We start from the raw sequence: 18,230 nt of genomic DNA on the forward strand, positions 1-18,230 counted from the left end.
TGCAAAGGGGTGTGGGAGAGGCCTGAGCATGTCATTCTGCAAAGGAGTGTGGGAGGGGCCTGAGCATGTCATTCTGCAAAGGAGTGTGGGAGGGGCCTGAGCATGTCATTTTGCAAAGGAGCGTGGGAGGGGCCTGAGCATGTCATTCTGCAAAGGAGCGTGGGAGGGGCCTGAGCATGTCATTCTGTAAAGGAGTGTGGGAGGGGCCTGAGCATGTCATTCTGTAAAGGAGTGTGGGAGGGGCCTGAGCATGTCATTCTGCAAAGGAGTGTGGGAGGGGCCTGAGCATGTCATTCTGTAAAGGAGTGTGGGAGGGGCCTGAGCATGTCATTCTGCAAAGGAGTGTGGGAGGGGCCTGAGCATGTCATTCTGCAAAGGAGTGTGGGAGGGGCCTGAGCATGTCATTCTGTAAAGGAGTGTGGGAGGGGCCTGAGCATGTCATTCTGCAAAGGAGTGTGGGAGGGGCCTGAGCATGTCATTCTGCAAAGGAGCGTGGGAGGGGCCTGAGCATGTCATTCTGTAAAGGAGTGTGGGAGGGGCCTGAGCATGTCATTCTGTAAAGGAGTGTGGGAGGGGCCTGAGCATGTCATTCTGCAAAGGAGTGTGGGAGGGGCCTGAGCATGTCATTCTGTAAAGGAGTGTGGGAGGGGCCTGAGCATGTCATTCTGCAAAGGAGTGTGGGAGGGGCCTGAGCATGTCATTCTGCAAAGGAGTGTTGTTGGGGCCTGAGCATGTCATTCTGTAAAGGAGTGTGGGAGGGGCCTGAGCATGTCATTCTGCAAAGGAGTGTGGGAGGGGCCTGAGCATGTCATTCTGCAAAGGAATGTGGGAGGGGCCTGAGCATGTCATTCTGTAAAGGAGTGTGGGAGGGGCCTGAGCATGTCATTCTGCAAAGGAGTGTGGGAGGGGCCTGAGCATGTCATTCTGCAAAGGAGTGTGGGAGGGGCCTGAGCATGTCATTCTGTAAAGGAGTGTGGGTGGGCGGGGCCTGAGGGATTTGACTAAATGTCACTGTTTGAGCATGACACTAAACTCAGCCATGTAAAGAAAGGCCTAGAGCGTGGTTTAAGCCACCTGGGGCCCAATACACATTGTTAAACAGTAACAAATAAACAAACTCACTGATCCCCCGACCTCTGACCAGAGGACAGAAAGTGAAAATCTCTCTCTCACTCTCGACATTGTTCTGTTGTTGTTTTTGTTTGTGTATCAGAGCCATAGCAGGCGGTGGCCAACAGGAGGTGCTGCCAGGCCCCTTTCCTCTTACATACTGTACGTCACATGAAAGCAAAGAACATTTTACTGATACAGTAAAAAAAAAACGTTTTACTGCCATGTAAAGTAACTATTATGCTAGCCGTTAGCATTAGCCACAGTAGCCGACTACCCACAATGCATTACGTTATCCCAGCACCCGGCTGTAGAGCAGAATGGCTCTGCTGTAAAATCCTCATAGACGTTTTTTTGTCAAGTTAAAACAGTGTCAAAATTACACCGGAAGCGGAAGAAGCACCCATCAGGCATCATGGCAGCTAGAAATAAGGTGGATATACATTGTCATATAATTCTAAATTTAACAGCATTCTGTCAAAGTGCACAATTGGGGCTCTCAGTTACCAAAAACAAACAAACCATGAATGCAAACCAAAAGAGAAACATTTAAATACGTTGTATAAAGAAAACAAAAAGTATTCACAGCAATATCTCTAGTCTCGTGCTGAGCCACCTCGGAGAAGTTGGCCAGGGCCTAGCTGTGGCACCGGCTGGCTAGCTGCTTGAGGGAGTGGGTGTCAGCAAAGCGCTGGATGCCGAGGCAGTTGCAGGGGTCCAGCTGGTCCTCCAGGAACTTTGGGCAGCCATCACGCAACGTGGAGATCTGGAAGAGGCTGGAACTGGACATTCTCTCTGGTGATCTTGGCGCGGCTGGTGTAAACCTAACTGAGGAAGGAACCCATCGCCTCAGCCAGGATGCCGTTGATCTCCACCAGCATAACATGCCTCTGAAATAGGAGGAGCAGGCAGAGAGCACGGCACAGTGGCAGGGGAACTCGTGGCCCTGGACCCTGATGACCACGTCGGTGAACAGGCGGCAGTCGTGGAAGTCATTCAACACCTGGAGGATGGCCTCAGAGTGGCAGGCGCCGGATGTTGGTGGTGAGTTGATGATACTCGAGCAGAGGAAGGAGGCAGCATGTCATCTGGTTTAGGCGTGAGTATTTGTCCGTGCCAGCCTGGAGGGAAACACAAATAATGTAATTAGGTCATGTTAAAAACACATGTCATCTTATTGAGACTGCACTGTTGGCAACCAACTCACCGTGAACTCTGTTTTGCCCTCAATCACAGCCAGCACATGTTTTACAATGTGCTGCATGATGGGCTTCAGGTGCACCTGGTCATAGGAGGAGTAATGCTGCTGTAGAGGAGACTGCAACACAAGGGAGGACAGATCAATTCACTCACATGTTCTTCTCATGTTTCTTGCTTCAGTCAACCTTTGACCCCATTTGTAGTCCTGTAGACTTCAGTAAACTCACCCATGGCTGTTCATTCAGCACCAGCTGGGAGAGGCAGAGCTGCACCAACCTCAGAAGGATGGTAATGAACCATGTCGTAGTCCATCAGTGTTAGCTCCATCAGGTACTGGGCCAGCATGTATGCATAGACAAACTCACGCTTGCAGTCTTTGCAGCCCTCTTGAGGAAGTGCAGTGGCAGAGGGCGGCAGCTCCAAATCGAGGCCCTTCAAAATCACCTGCTCCATCTCCCGAATCTGGGCCGCTGTGACTGTATCGTCTGTGATGTGGGCGAACTCTGCAACCGGCGGAGGGAAGATCTCCTCATATTTTGCAGCCACCAGCATGGCCGTCACACCAACAAGCATCAGATTTGCACGAGACACTGGCTGGACCTGCAGCACAATAAGAAGAGTGTTAGCTACTGTAGTTCACAGAAAACTAAACAAATCAATGTCTAAAACAGTTTGTACCTGGAGAAAACGGTCCAATATGCCAATCGTGAGGTACAGTGTCTCCTGAAGCAGCCCAAAATTCAGTGTGAACCTGGATCAGCCAGTCAACTAGTGTAGCTCGCATGTGTTCAGTGATGTCCTGCATGTAGTTGGGTCGCACAGCCTGCTGTACCTGTGGAGACAGAACAACTTGTCATATAAAAATACACACTCCAATGCCAACAAAATAGCATAGCAGCTCAAAGTAAATCAGGCTGGCATTAGAAATACAAAGACGGATGGTTGAACAGGTTTGAGGTAGGCAGGGCTGGACTGGGACCAAAAAAGTTACCTGCCATGTGTCTCAGACAGGCGCACAAATTTGAATCGGCCCAATTTTTCGAGCTCGCGCTCGCATCGCTCGCACTCGCATTGGTTGGGGATTTACTTATAAAGCCACATGTTATGACCCGGTCTAGGGGTTTTAGGTGTAATGATGTTGCAGCATTGAATAAACGTGCCCAGTGAGAACTCAACGTTTACTTATTAAATAGACATAAGTACAGTACTAAACATAACAACACTGATTTGTGTAAGTGTATTGATTGTTGTCATGTTGGCGTCCCTCCCTACCACTAGGAATCAGTATTGTTATAGGTGAAACTATAAAACTAAACTTAACTAAAACTTAGATACTCAAAACCAAAAAATATAGAGTAGATTACTTTGGACATAATATAGCCACACAAACATTTCCCACCATCCTTGTACTGTTCAACGGTACACCCAGTGCAATTTCACTCACCTCGGATCATCTGTCATGCTGTCGATCATCATCTGCCTGTCACTCCTCCACCTCTGGTCAACACGTCTGTGGCTAATCAACTCCGGGCACCACGATATTCCTCCGACAACCATGACGCTGAAATATTCCATTGCTCAACTTCTGCAACTCAACAACCTCTCCATCCCGCCCTGCATCTCCCTCATCAAAACCCATGGTCTTCTCCGCCGACCCCGTTACATCCACCGAGCCTCTCGTATAAAGTTAATTCACTCCCGTCCTGACCACTCCACCAACTCCATACCGTCCATCTGGTCCGCTGTCCGCACCGTCGCAACGGCATTACGTCATCATCACAACACACAGCACGTGCACCCTGCCTGCCTACGCCCACTGACCAAAACAAACCTACCCATCCACTCAATAGCCCATCTCAAATTTGCACTCTTCAACACCAGATCCCTCAACACCAAGGGCCCCATCCTCAATGAATTCATAACTGACAATAAACTGGACTTCTTCTGCTTAACCGAAACATGGCAACAACCACTGGACTATTTTTCCATCAACCAAACCACACCCTCTGGATACTGCTATCTGGACAAACCCCGCCTGGACAGCCGCGGCGGCGGAATAGCTGTATTTCACCACCATTCAATCACCACATCTGCACTATCCCTCCCCACCCCCCCCTCATTTGAACACCTCTCTTTCAAACTATCTGGTCCTAAACCCCTGGTCACTGCTGTCATCTACCGCCCCCCCTCCAAGCCAATCCCTGAATTTCTCTCCGACCTGTCAGAATTCCTCACCCAGCTCTTTGCCATCTCTCCATCCGTGCTGTTGCTTGGCGACTTTAACATCCATGTCGACTCCACATCCTGCAATAAAACCACCGAATTCCTGGACATTCTACACTATTTCAACATCACCCAACACATTGACTTCCCCACCCATAACAAAGGACACACCCTCGACCTGGTCTGCACCTCCGGCATCTCCATCAGCAACCTCTCCACCACCGACCTCACCATCTCTGACCACCTCGCTATCACCCTGGACATCAACATCCCCCCTCCCCCCACCAAACAGCAACGCATTATATCCTTCCGGAACCTCAAATCCATCAGCCATTCCTCCTTTTCTACCACCCTAACAAACGTCATCTCCAACACCATCCCCACCCCAAACGTCTCCCCCACTGACCTGGTCAACTTAATACACACTCTCCTCCTGTCTTGATGCCATCGCCCCTGTCAGAACCAAGCCCGTCTCCTTCACCCACTCCGCCCCCTGGTACACCAAAGAACTCCGTCACCTCAAAGCCAAAGGCCGCCAACTTGAACGCCTATCCAAAAAGACCGGACTCACTACTCACCTGGAAGCCTACAAACTTCACCAACAACAATATAAAGAAACTCTCAACCATGCACGATCCTCCCACTATTCCTCTATCATCCGCACCGGCTCAAATAACCCCAAACCACTTTTCTCCACCATAAACAAACTGCTCAAACCCATGGACACCACCAGCAACTCCTTCACCACCAGCACCTGCAACTCCTTCCTGTCATTTTTCAAGAAAAAAATTGACGACATCCACTCACTTCTAGCCGCCTCCGCCCCCTCCGCCCCCCCCGGATTCCACCCCACCGACCCCCCCCCTCCAAACCACCCACTGTCTTCATTCAACCCCATCTCCGAATCCGATCTATCCTCCCTTGTCTCCAACATGAAACCCACAACCTGTGCCCTTGACTCCATCCCCTCCTCCCTCGTCAAGGACTGTCTCCCCTCACTTTCCCCACTCATCACCACCATCATCAACTCCTCCCTGTCCACAGGCTTCGTTCCCCCCTCACTCAAGCTTGCTTCCATCACCCCCCTTCTGAAAAAACCTGGCCTCGACCCCAGCATCCCAAATAACTTCCGCCCTATCTCCAACCTCCCCTTTCTATCAAAAATCCTCGAACGAGTCATCGCATCACAGATCAAATCCCACCTTGACACCAACAACCTGTATGAAATATTCCAGTCCGGCTTCCGCACACAGCACAGCACCGAAACCGCCCTCCTCAAAATCACCAACGACATTCTCCTCTCCGCAGACTCCGGCTCCCTCACCATCCTCATCCTCCTTGACCTCACCGCTGCCTTCGACACCATCAATCACTCCATCCTCCTCTCCCGCCTCCAGCACTCCATTGGCATCACCGGCACCGTCCTCTCCTGGCTCACCTCATACCTCTCTGACCGTCACCAATTCATCTCCACCAACAACTGCAAATCCTCCACTGCCCCAGTCACTCACGGTGTCCCCCAAGGTTCAGTACTCGGTCCCCTACTCTTCATCCTCTACATCCTCCCCCTCGGTCAGATCCTCCGCCATCACGGCCTCCGTTTCCACTGCTATGCCGATGATACTCAACTCTACCTGTCCTCCAAAACCATCACCCCAGCCACCCACTCCACCCTCTCTGCCTGCCTCAGCGACATAAAAACCTGGATGCAAAAGAACTTTCTCAAACTAAACTGCAATAAATCCGAAATACTTATCATTGGCCCCAAGTCCCTCACCCGCTCTGCTCAGAACTTCTCTCTCACCATCGACGGCTCCATCATCACCCCCTCCACCCATGTCCGCAACCTCGGTCTCATCCTCGATCCCACCCTCTCCCTCCTCCCCCATGCAAATCATATCACCAAAACTGCTTTCTTTCACCTCCGGAACATTGCCCGCCTCCGCCCCTCCCTATCCCTCCCCGCTGCTGAAACTCTCATCCATGCCCTCATCACATCCAGACTCGATTACTGCAATAGCATCCTTTACGGTTCCCCCCACAAAATCATCAACAAACTCCAATACGTCCAGAACTCCGCTGCCCGCCTCCTCACCTCCACCCGCCGCCGAGACCACATCACTCCCGTCCTCCATAACCTCCACTGGCTCCCAGTCAAATACAGGATAAACTACAAAATTCTACTCATCACGTACAAAGCCCTCAATAACCTGGCCCCCCCCCTACCTCTCTGATCTCCTCCCCCGCCACGTCCCTACCCGTAGCCTCAGGTCCGGAGACACCAACTGCTTGACGATCCCCAGGACCAAGCTCCGGACCTGGGGCGACAGGGCCTTCTCAGTTGCCGCACCCACCCTCTGGAACACTCTCCCCAGCCTCATCCGTCAATCTCAGTCCATATCATCCTTCAAACAGGCCCTCAAGACCCACCTCTTCAACCTCGCCTTCTCCTCCTAACCTCACTCCACTCTACTTACTGTCTCCACCTTTCATGAATGTTTCTAAATTAAAGTATTTATTTCTGTGTTTTCTGTAAAGCGACTTTGAGTATTTAGAAAAGCGCTATATAAGATAAATGTATTATTATTATTATTATTATATGTCTGATGTATCTTTCCCCATAGTCTGTTACAACTCAACTCATTCCATGCCTGTGTTTGATGGAGCAAGCAAGCAAGTCATTGGAAATGAAATATTGTTTATAAGTTACTCTAATAAGCACAGTTTAGATATTAATCTAAACGTTATAAAAACGTGAAAATCATAACGTCGTTGTTGCCGTTTAACCCACCTGCCTTTAGGTAGTTTTCTACCAGGTAGGTGCGATTGCCGATATCAAGGAAGGCAGTGTGTTAAATTGCCACATTTTCTAATAGAGTTTGGCGTGTACCGCGTCAAGGCTACAAGCCAGCCCAGAATCCTATCGCTTGGTCAAATTCAAATAGCTGGCACACTTACCTCAAATGAGTGAGACGCAGACGACGACGTCGATGTGAAGTCAGTGATTTTAATCCGTTTAGGTGGACGGTGGTGCCATGATGCAGCGCTACTTTTCAAACACTGTGATTTGAAGTGACAGACAGTTGCTATGGGCTGGCCCAATTGTACGTGGACCAATGTTGATTGGTTAGAGGGCCACTCCAGAGACCAGAGTCATTCATGATTGACGCCTGAATGGGCCGCTGACGGCCGGCCCAGACCCGCGTGGACCAACGTTGATTGGTTAGAGGGCTGGTCTCACTCCAGAATCATTCATTATTGATGCCTGAATGGGCCGCTACCGGCCCAATCAAATACATAATACATCCTTTTTCACCAACCTGACCGGCCCACTAGCCAGCGGCCCACCGGCCATTGCACCGGTAGAATTACATTGCAGTCCAGGCCTGGAGGTAGGACTTTGGAATGTATATTTTTATTTCATCAAATCAAATCAAATCCACTTTTATTTCTATAGACCAAGGAGCACAATGGAAACAAGTCCATGACTTTATTGTGTCTATCCTTGATGTTTTATTGAGGTGCATGTCTTTTTCTGTCATGGGTTTTTAACCTAACCAAAACAAGCAATCAATTAATCAATCAATCAATCAAAAGCATAGTGAGGAGAAATAAAGAGCATAATTACCTCAAGGAGGTGCAGATAGGCATTATGTCCTTGACATATTCAGAGCAGAGCTATGCATTGTCTCCATCCTGCTTATCAATGTCGTCTATAGACAGGAGTGTCTCAGAGAAAGCCTGGGACCTTTCCTCTTCCTGCACCTTTGTGTTTACTGCCCTCGATGGACAGTAGGTCAGCTTCCCAAGGGCCGCTCTCCTTTGACCAGCTGCTGTTCCCATCTGTATTGGGTTCTCTGTGCCCCTAAGCTGTTAGGAACAACCATTCAAAACAAAGCAAAGAAAAAAATACTGTAAGGCTGTGGCAGCTGTTCTCCACACACACAGGGTGACCAGACGTCCAAGTTTGACTGGGCACACTATGGGAGGAAGGGATTGCCTCCATCTCTTGGTCTGCTTGCTCTGCTGGTGACCTCCCTGCACTGTGGTTCTCTACCTGGCTTTGAATAGAGAGCTGCAGGAATGAGTCTGGAAGTATACTTCTGGGTTCTTCAGTGTCTATGGGACATGGGGGTTTCGCTTAAATGCATAAAATAAGGTCTGTGCAAAAGTGCAATAACTTTTATGACTTTTGGAGTGTAAATGCGTTTTTTTAAACACGATTTTTTATAAAAGTTCAAAGTTATTCACGTTTGTGAAGAGTATCATGCTGAACCCAAATTTGCGTTCCCATAAACTTTTGTTAACCACAGAGCTTATTTTATGCATTTAAAGCAGCTACGAGCAACTTTTTCGATTGTTATTAAACAGTATAATTACAATATTGATGCATCACATCTTACCTATAATAGTAGCTGAGAACAAAGCCGTGTGAATTGGAGATTGCTCCCTTGGATGATTATTAAGTCTGTGTCTGTCTAAACTCGCGTCAACAGGGGGCTCTCTCTCTCTCTCTCCTTACCGCCGGCCCGGCTACCCGGAAGTGAAACGCGGAAGTGAAACCCGGAAGTGAAACGCAGCTGCCTGCCTCGCCGTTTGCGCTGCCTAGCAACATAACATAAACAATGTGAACGCCATGCACACTCTCGCGAACATCTCTCGTTATATTCTAACAGGTTTTTTGGAAGTTATTTTGTGGTTATGGCCGAAGTGGCTGCTGCAAACCGTTTCATTTCACTTCCTGATCTTCCCTGGCCACAGACAGCCTACACTGGCCGATTCACTCGGGTTCAAGCGAGACTACTCTGCGTTGGTCTCGTCGACTATTAGAGGTAAGATGTGATGCATTGATATTAAATTTATACTGTTTAATAACAATCGAAAAAGTTGCTCGTAGCTGCTTTAAGTGAAATCCCCATTCTAAAAGCCCATAGACTTTTCCACTGAAGAACCAAATGGCAGCGATTTCTGGATAAAGCTACAAAAATACATCATCCCTGCGGTACTCTATAACTTTGTGTGTGTGTGTGGCACAGGTAACTGTTTACACTCTAAAAGTGTTTTTTATTCTAGGCGAGAATCAACCACTGTGTTTGAGCTGGTGTTACTCAGGATAGAGTCATTCTGACACTTGGACCAGAAACTTCAAAGTCTTACCTTTCAGAAAAGGTCAGGCAGTTGTCTGTAACCCTAGCGGTTCAGCCACAGTAAGCATTTTAGTTTGGGTATGTCGTTTTCACCATTTTCTTCAGAAATAGGTGGCTTTATGCCATTATACACGCATGACATATTATAACGTTAGTTACAGTCTCAACAAATAGCCTACATTTTAGATCGTGTTCTTACCTCTTTGGTTTAGTCATTTTGGTGTAGGCCTGACGTTACCTCTCTAGATCTTTTTTTCAGAGCATAGAGCACGGTCCGTGCTGGATTTTGGATGTGTCTCCTGCACTGCACCTCTGAAACGGAGTGATACAACATAGGCCTACAAATGATTAAAACATTTACAAATACAAATGCATGCATATAAGTTAACAGAATAAAATGCAACCCATACCAGTTTGATGATTCTCTTCCTCTAAATTCTCTGTTGTAGCTCGTTTTTGTCAGTGATAAAACATCTTCGATTATATCATTATTATTAAATTTATAATTTAAATTATATATATATTATATAATTATATATATATATATATATATATGTAGAGACCTCAGAAATATAGCTAAATGAGAAACGTGATAACAGTGTGGTTTCATATGGGAAATGTGATTGAGTGTTTTTATTTCAGTATGGGTGAATTTAACTCATTGAGTGCCAATGACGACTATAGTCGTCAATAGAGCTGTCACGATTCCTCGAGTACCTCGAATAACTCGAATAATTAAATTGATCGAGGCCAAAATGATTCGCCTCGACACGCATCTGAGTAATAGAAGAGAGTGGGTAAAATAGAAATTCCGACGGAACCTTAAGGCAACACGCGAGAGCGCGTTACGTCATTACGTCACTCTACCTGAAAACATCAACAAACGGGTCCACCCGAAAATGTGGCTACACTTTCCCAAGATAGACTCAGACAACACTGGTTGCAACATTTGTGATGTGAATTGCAAAGCTGGCCAGGGAAACACCTCAAACTTGAGGAAGCATGGTCAAACACAAGATATATTTACAGTAGCTAAATGCTGAAGACTGTAACATATTACTAGATAGGCTGAGGGTGAATGAAGCAGGCAGCACACCGCAGGTAACGTTAGCAGCACCTCCTCAGCTGTAACGTTGAGAGAGGCATCGACTACAACATCAGGTAACGTTATTTAATTAGCTAGCGTTAGCTGGATAAGTTGTTTCACTGCCGTTGTAGTTGTTAGATAACGGGGCTTTTCACTGTCTTCACAACGACTGCAAAACAGAGATCGTTAACGTTAGCGTTAACGCTAACGTTGCTGCAGTAATTGTCAAGGGTTTAACAGAACGTATTTCCTCAGCCTGTATAGTAGCTATCAACATGAAATAAAAAGCATTTGACAGCTTAAACCCGTGGCTTTTTATTTGGAAGGGTTACATTTGCCGTAATCTTTATTAACATTTCTTAAAATGCATTAGAATCTTTTTATTTTTATTTTTTTGGGTTAAAGATCTTTTTTTTTAATTAACATTAGAGCAAATATAATAGGAAAAGCCAAAGGGTTAAGCTCTCAAATGCTTTTTATTTTATGTTTCTATGTACTACAGAGCCTGAGATATGAAGGCTTTAGTGAATACCGACCGCTCTCTCTGAGAAGTTTGGACCGTTTTCTGTGAGAAATACAAAGCTCAACCTATTAACGTTAGCGGCTAATTTAACAGCGTTTTGTGTGTGTGTGTGTGTGTGTGTGTGTGTGTGTGTGTGTGTGTGTGTGTGATCACACTAGCCTGTTGGTGTGTGAGAGAGAAAGAGAGAGTGAGTGTGTGTGAGAGAGAAAGAGTGTGTGTGTCATGCAGCTGTAAGGTAAATGAAGGATGTAAACTAGCTAGTAAGCCATTCATTCATATTATTTAACGGTTGCTGTACACTGGAAGAACTCAAACGTCAGGTTGAAAAGATGAATGGTGCCACTGCCAGTTCTATGCAATTTAAAAATAAAAATGTTGTTTTTTCTAAGAAAGAAACTAATGTAGTTGTTTATTTGAAGAGATTTATCTTATTTTTTGGTGTATATTTACGATAAGCCTTTGAAAACACAAAAAAGGGTTCTTATCCGATTACTCGATTAATCGATGGATTATTCGGTAGAATACTCGATTACTAAAAGAATCGATAGTTGCAGCTCTAGTCGTCAATTCAAATAGTAACGTTGAGTGCCAATGACGACTAAAGTCGTCAATTGCGTTTTTTGACGGTGGGACGTGGATCAAAGCCTGATCCATCTCCTGTGAAAGTATGGTGCATGTTGAATGTGTAAAAGCTATTTTACGGACCCATTAGGTGGCGACAGTGCTCTCCAGATTACACAAAGGCGAGAAAAAAACAGAGAAGAAGTCATGGGGAAACGGAAATCGCATCGGTATGCATCGATATGCATGAAGCATAACGTTAGCTGTGCCTGCAGCAGCCAATCTGCTGCCACAATTGAGCCCCTCCGTGTCCGCTGCGATAGCCCATCCGCATGATTAGTTGTGGAGTTGTTATTATTCTCAACTAGAAGCGATGGGAGCCGGTGAGAAATACACGCGGAACGCTGTAAAAAAGCTGGATGTAGTGCACTTTTCAGTACAGAGCAAACGCAGCAGAGAGCCACCAGAGACACTCCCACAGAGGTGGGGTTTGCAGTTGAGCGGGGTGGGGCACGCAGGGCAGCATACAACACTGACCCAGACAGACCCAGACAGCAGGACAGGATTGGCAAACACAAGCTAGAATATCTGATGCCCACCAGCAGTAAATCAAGACCAGCAAGAAGCTGCAACCAGCAGCGCACGCAGGGGCCAGCGCTGCTGGTTGCAGCTAAAAAATATTATTTTGCCAAACAAAATTCCTTTGTTTTCACTGTTTTATTGAAGGAAATTATTTTTGAGGTGTGACTACATCAGAAAATATTAGCTTCAGAGTCAGTCATGTGCTTGAAATGCTTCATTTCACAAAAGGCTGATTATCTCAGCTTCTAATTTGAAACGTCTCTTTTTGGTGAAATCAACCTAAATTCTCCGGCTCATAACTAAAGAACGGAAAATGATATCAATAAACTTTTTTTTGCTGATGATAGAAGAGAGTCTCATCGTTCTTTGGGCGTGTTCGGTGTTTACATAGTAATATCACACAATATTCTGTGGGCCTCGAGAAATCACTGAAAACGCTCTGAAACTCTGGCACTGGGAGCATCCGTTTTCCAAAAGTGGCTGGCACTCAATGAGTTAATGAGAAACTACATGTACCATGATGCTTTGTTTTCCTATTTGCGCCAAGTTCTTATTGTTTGTTGAGTGACATGTTGCTAAGCCAATCGGGGATCGCGCTGCTGTGCTCTAAGCCAATAAGAAATGACTCTGGGGTGGGGTTAGGAGGAATCCGGAAAAAGCATACCAGTCTGTTCAGAGAGAGACACATGTGAAGACATTGGAAACCGAGTTGCGTGCAGTATAAAACAAAGTTGAACGTTTGGATATATTTGTTGACTGAAATACGTCAAAGTATTGGCACAAATATTACTATGCAGTCGAGACTTTGTTTTTGTGTTTACTGTAGTTTACTATAGAGGGCGCTATTACTCTTTTGAGAGTGAAACTGTGAGTGATCTACAATACAATATTTTCTTTGGGTATTTTTGCACTTGAAGATAAATTAACACAAAGTACATTTTGGAACTTTTATTTTATTACTGGGTAAACTTGAACGTTTTGTTATTTTGAGATTCGGGTATTGTGAATTTTGTTTTTCTAAAGGGTATAAAAAAAATGGTTTGGTTTGGTGTGATAAGAGAAAAATACTTTGAAGAAATCTAAAACGAACAAAAGAAAAACCAATACAACACAATCTAAATAAATTAATATTTGTTATTCCTTTTTATCTTGTTGTCCTGAACGATTTATTATTAGAAGGTTTACACTTACATACATATACTTAGTTATTTCTGGGGAATACACATTTAGCTCATAGTGTATGAGTCTAGTAATTCCACAGTGGAGGCACCGCACTATTATTCATTTATTCAAGCCTGAACTGACTCTTACTGATAAATAGGAGATCTAGCCAGCTCAACACCAACCGCTAGAAACTCAGGATCCTGTTATTGAAATTATATACTTAGCCCAGTATAACATCCAGCTCATTCTAGATACTGCTGTGTATGTGACTCTGCTGGTCAGAGCCTATAGGGGGCAAGAGGAGGTTACATATATATATATATATATATATATATACCTAATTCTTCCAATAAGCGCCTGTATTCTAATTGCCGCCGGGTCTTCCCTTTACCGCCAGGTCCAAATTGATTTAGCATAATAAGCGCCTGACTCATTTTGCCGCCGGGGCCGGAAATGGAATATTTTTTTGGTTACCGTTGTTATTGTTGTTTTTGTCGTCACGAACCAAGCCGCGAGCTACCGAACACACCCGAAGCACGAGAGAGCAAGAAACGGTAATGACGTTGTTTTGGAGGAAGTCAGGCGGAAGTTTCATCCTGTCAGACAGTTTTATATTTTATTTATACATGCTGTAACCGACATGTTTCAAGTATGCATACCGCATTGTTTAATGCTACGGATTCCTGTAGGCAACGTGCTGAGACGCTGTCTAACCAGGAGCAGTGGGCAACTTACGCTAACGTAGCTCAGTTGTGCCTTGTAAAAGTGCATTTCTCTCAGCGGAACAGCGATCATAAATGCAGTATGGATTATACCCATTATACTGGACATGTATCTACCTACTATTTGGTAAGTCTCCTTGTTTTGTCTAACGCTAGTGCTTTAGTGCTGTTTGTTTGGTTGGCGTTAGCTTGGTAGCTAGCTATGTTAGCGTGCCTTCTGCTTTGCTGGGAGTGTCTGGCAAGCGAGACTAATAACGTTGCTATGACTTCTTTCCAATGAAACACAAACAACTGAATGTGTGAGCGGTAGGCTAATGTTACTTGTTTAAAATATGGTATGGCTGCTTGGCAGAGGAAGAAGAGGAGAGCAATGAACTGATACAGTAGTTGGATGATGATGGCGATGAAGACGAAGGCTATCAATTGTTTTTGTTCATTCCAGTCCGTTGTACAATACTAGGCATGTTCAAAACTGCCTGTACCTACCCTCTTGTGTGTACTAAGTACTATCTCACTGGTTTAAACTGCCTGTACCTAGCCTCTTGTGTGTACTAAGTACTATCTCGCTGGTTTAAATAAGCAATTTGATACTTTCCGTTTTTGCTGAGCAGGCATTCATGTTAAAAAAATAATAACCGCCTGGCTCAATTATGCCCAAATGGAAATAACCGCCTGACTCTAATTGCCGCCGGGTCTTCCTTTTACCGCCGGGTCCAAATTGCTTTAGCATAATAAGTGCCCGGGCCCTTATTGGCAGTTTTACGGTATATATATATATATAATTTAAATTAAATATTATTATATATTATAATAATATAAATAATGGAGTAAATTGAGGCCCAGCCTCCTCTTGTCAAAACGGATCTTTTGGCACGTCGATTTAAGAGCAAAGTTAACGGTGCTGGAACAGGCAGTAAACTACTTCCACACTCCTCAAGAAGTAAACAGCCTGAGCCGCTAGTGGAGAGGAAACCACCTACTTTATCAACTGTGGGAGGAAACGAAGTAGACAGCCTGAGCCGCTAGTGGAGAGGAAACCACCTACTTTATCAACTGTGGGAGGAAACGAAGTAGACAGCCTGAGCCGCTAGTGGAGAGGAAACCACCTACTGTATCAACTGTGGGGAGGAAATGAAGTAGACAGCCTGAGCCGCTAGTGGAGAGGAAACCACCTACTTTATCAACTGTGGGAGGAAACGAAGTAGACAGCCTGAGCCGCTAGTGGAGAGGAAACCACCTACTTTATCAACTGTGGGGAGGAAATGAAGTAGACAGCCTGAGCCGCTAGTGGAGAGGAAACCACCTACTGTATCAACTGTGGGGAGGAAACGAAGTAAACAACCTGAGCCGCTAGTGGAGAGGAAACCACCTACTGTATCAACTGTGGGGAGGAAATGAAGTAGACAGCCTGAGCCGCTAGTGGAGAGGAAACCACCTACTTTATCAACTGTGGGAGGAAACGAAGTAGACAGCCTGAGCCGCTAGTGGAGAGGAAACCACCTACTGTATCAACTGTGGGGAGGAAATGAAGTAGACATGCAGCCTGAGCCGCTAGTGGAGAGGAAACCACCTACTTTATCAACTGTGGGAGGAAACGAAGTAGACAGCCTGAGCCGCTAGTGGAGAGGAAACCACCTACTGTATCAACTGTGAAATGAAGTAGACAGCCTGAGCCGCTAGTGGAGAGGAAACCACCTACTGTATCAACTGTGGGAGGAAACGAAGTAGACAGCCTGAGCCGCTAGTGGAGAGGAAACCACCTACTTTATCAACTGTGGGAGGAAACAAAGTAAACAGCCTGAGCCGCTAGTGGAGAGGAAACCACCTACTTTATCAACTGTGGGAGGAAACAAAGTAGACAGCCTGAGCCGCTAGTGGAGAGGAAACCACCGTCCTACTGTATCAACTGTGGGGAGGAAACAGAACTAAAAGCTGGCCTATAGGGCGGGCCTATTATATTTCACAGCCTTAGGAAGTAATTGATTACATGTAATCCGATTACTGTAATGAGCAATACAAAAAAGGTAACAATAATCCCTTACAGTTGCTGAAAAAAGGAATCAAGAATTACAGTTACATTTAGTAAAAAATTCGATTACTTACAGTAGGAGGGTTACAATTCATAATTATACTCTATGTCTAATTCTATTCTATTCTAAAGTATATTCTATATAGGCTATTAATAGGCCTATTGTGTATTTATCCAAGTGGCTATGCACTGTAAATATTGACTCTTTATTGTCTACCTCAACACGCAGGCGCACGCGCGTGCGTGCGCGTGCGCACACACACACACACACACACACACACACACACACACACACACACACACTCTCACACACACACACACACACACACACACACACACACACACACACACTCTCACACACACACACACACACACACACACACACACACACACACACACACTGCTGAAACATGCGACACTAGATAAATTGGCTGAAAGCCGGCCTTAACCAACACAAAAAGTCTGAAAGGCCTACAGAGCTGGTTTTAAATTAGTTCGAAAAGTAATCGAAAAGGAACAGAAAGTAATCAGTTACATTACTTTTATAGTGTGCCTTGGTGGATTAGGCTACGTTACTGATTACAATTTTTAACAGGTAGTTAGTAATTGTACCCGATTACATTTTTAAAGTAACCCTCCCAACTCTGTTGTGTCTCTGTTCTGTCCCATACTCCAAAACACTCTGAATTACCGACACAGTCAACTGTCTGTCTTGAGCCCTAGTCTCTGCTCCAAAACACTCTGAATTACTGACACAGTCAACTGTCTATCTTTAGCCCTAGTCTCTAGTGCACCACAAAACAGTAAAGATCTTAATCAAACAACAACAACAAGAACAACAACAATAATAACAACAATATATATTGTATCTACAGGTCCAGGTCCAGGTCCAGGTCCAGACCGGGTAGGTGAATTCCCCTTCTAACGAAGAAGAAAAGTACCTCAAAAAACTGTCCAAGTCATCTAGACCTGTGAAAGGGTCCTCAGCAACTGGCCTGGAGCTAAACATTGCTGATGACGTGTGGCAGGAAGAGATGGTGGGCGTGTCCACAGCACTGCAGGGAGTGATGGTGGGCGTGTCGACAGCACTGCAGGGCGAGACGGGGGGCGTGTCCACAGCGCTGCAGGGAGTGATGGGGGGCGTGTCCACAGCACTGCAGGGAGTGATGGTGGGCATGTCCACAGCGCTGCAGAGATGGGGGGCGTGTCCACAGCGCTGCAGGGAGTGATGGTGGGCGTGTCCACAGCACTGCAGGGAGAGATGGGGGGCGTGTCCACAGCGCTGCAGAGAGAGATGGTGGGCGTGTCCACAGCACTGCAGGGAGTGATGGTGGGCGTGTCTACAGCACTGCAGGGAGAGACGGGGGGCGTGTCCACAGCGCTGCAGGGAGAGATGGGGGGCGTGTCCACAGCGCTGCAGGGAGTGATGGTGGGCATGTCCACAGCGCTGCAGGGAGTGATGGGGGGCGTGTCCACAGCGCTGCAGGGAGTGATGGTGGGCGTGTCCACAGCGCTGCAGGGAGAGATGGGGGGCGTGTCCACAGCGCTGCAGGGAGAGATGGGGGGCATGTCCACAGCGCTGCAGAGAGAGATGGTGGGCGTGTCCACAGCGCTGCAGGGAGTGATGGTGGGCATGTCCGCAGCGCTGCAGGGAGAGATGGGGGGCGTGTCCACAGCACTGCAGGGAGAGATGGGGGCGTGTCCACAGCGCTGCAGGGAGTGATGGTGGGCGTGTCTACAGCACTGCAGGGAGAGACGGGGGGCGTGTCCACAGCGCTGCAGGGAGTGATGGGGGGCGTGTCCACAGCGCTGCAGGGAGTGATGGTGGGCGTGTCCACAGCGCTGCAGGGAGAGATGGGGGGCGTGTCCACAGCGCTGCAGG

At 46.5% G+C, this 18,230-nt stretch overlaps 1 pseudogene across 1 annotated transcript; it reads right to left on the minus strand.

The window, feature by feature from the left end:
- Positions 1 to 1,747: 1,747 nt before the first annotated feature.
- LOC310782159 (G2/mitotic-specific cyclin-B2-like) lies at positions 1,748 to 17,525 on the minus strand (annotated as a pseudogene). The gene is made up of 7 exons: positions 17,318 to 17,525; positions 16,362 to 16,366; positions 8,162 to 8,211; positions 2,989 to 3,142; positions 2,538 to 2,910; positions 2,318 to 2,428; positions 1,748 to 2,113 (listed from the first exon to the last, which is right to left on the minus strand). The product of its transcript is annotated as a G2/mitotic-specific cyclin-B2-like (transcript).
- Positions 17,526 to 18,230: the final 705 nt, after the last annotated feature.

The sequence above is a fragment of the Poromitra crassiceps genome, assembly GCF_964638095.1.
Source record: "Poromitra crassiceps genome assembly, chromosome: 9".
NCBI lineage: Eukaryota > Metazoa > Chordata > Actinopteri > Beryciformes > Melamphaidae > Poromitra > Poromitra crassiceps.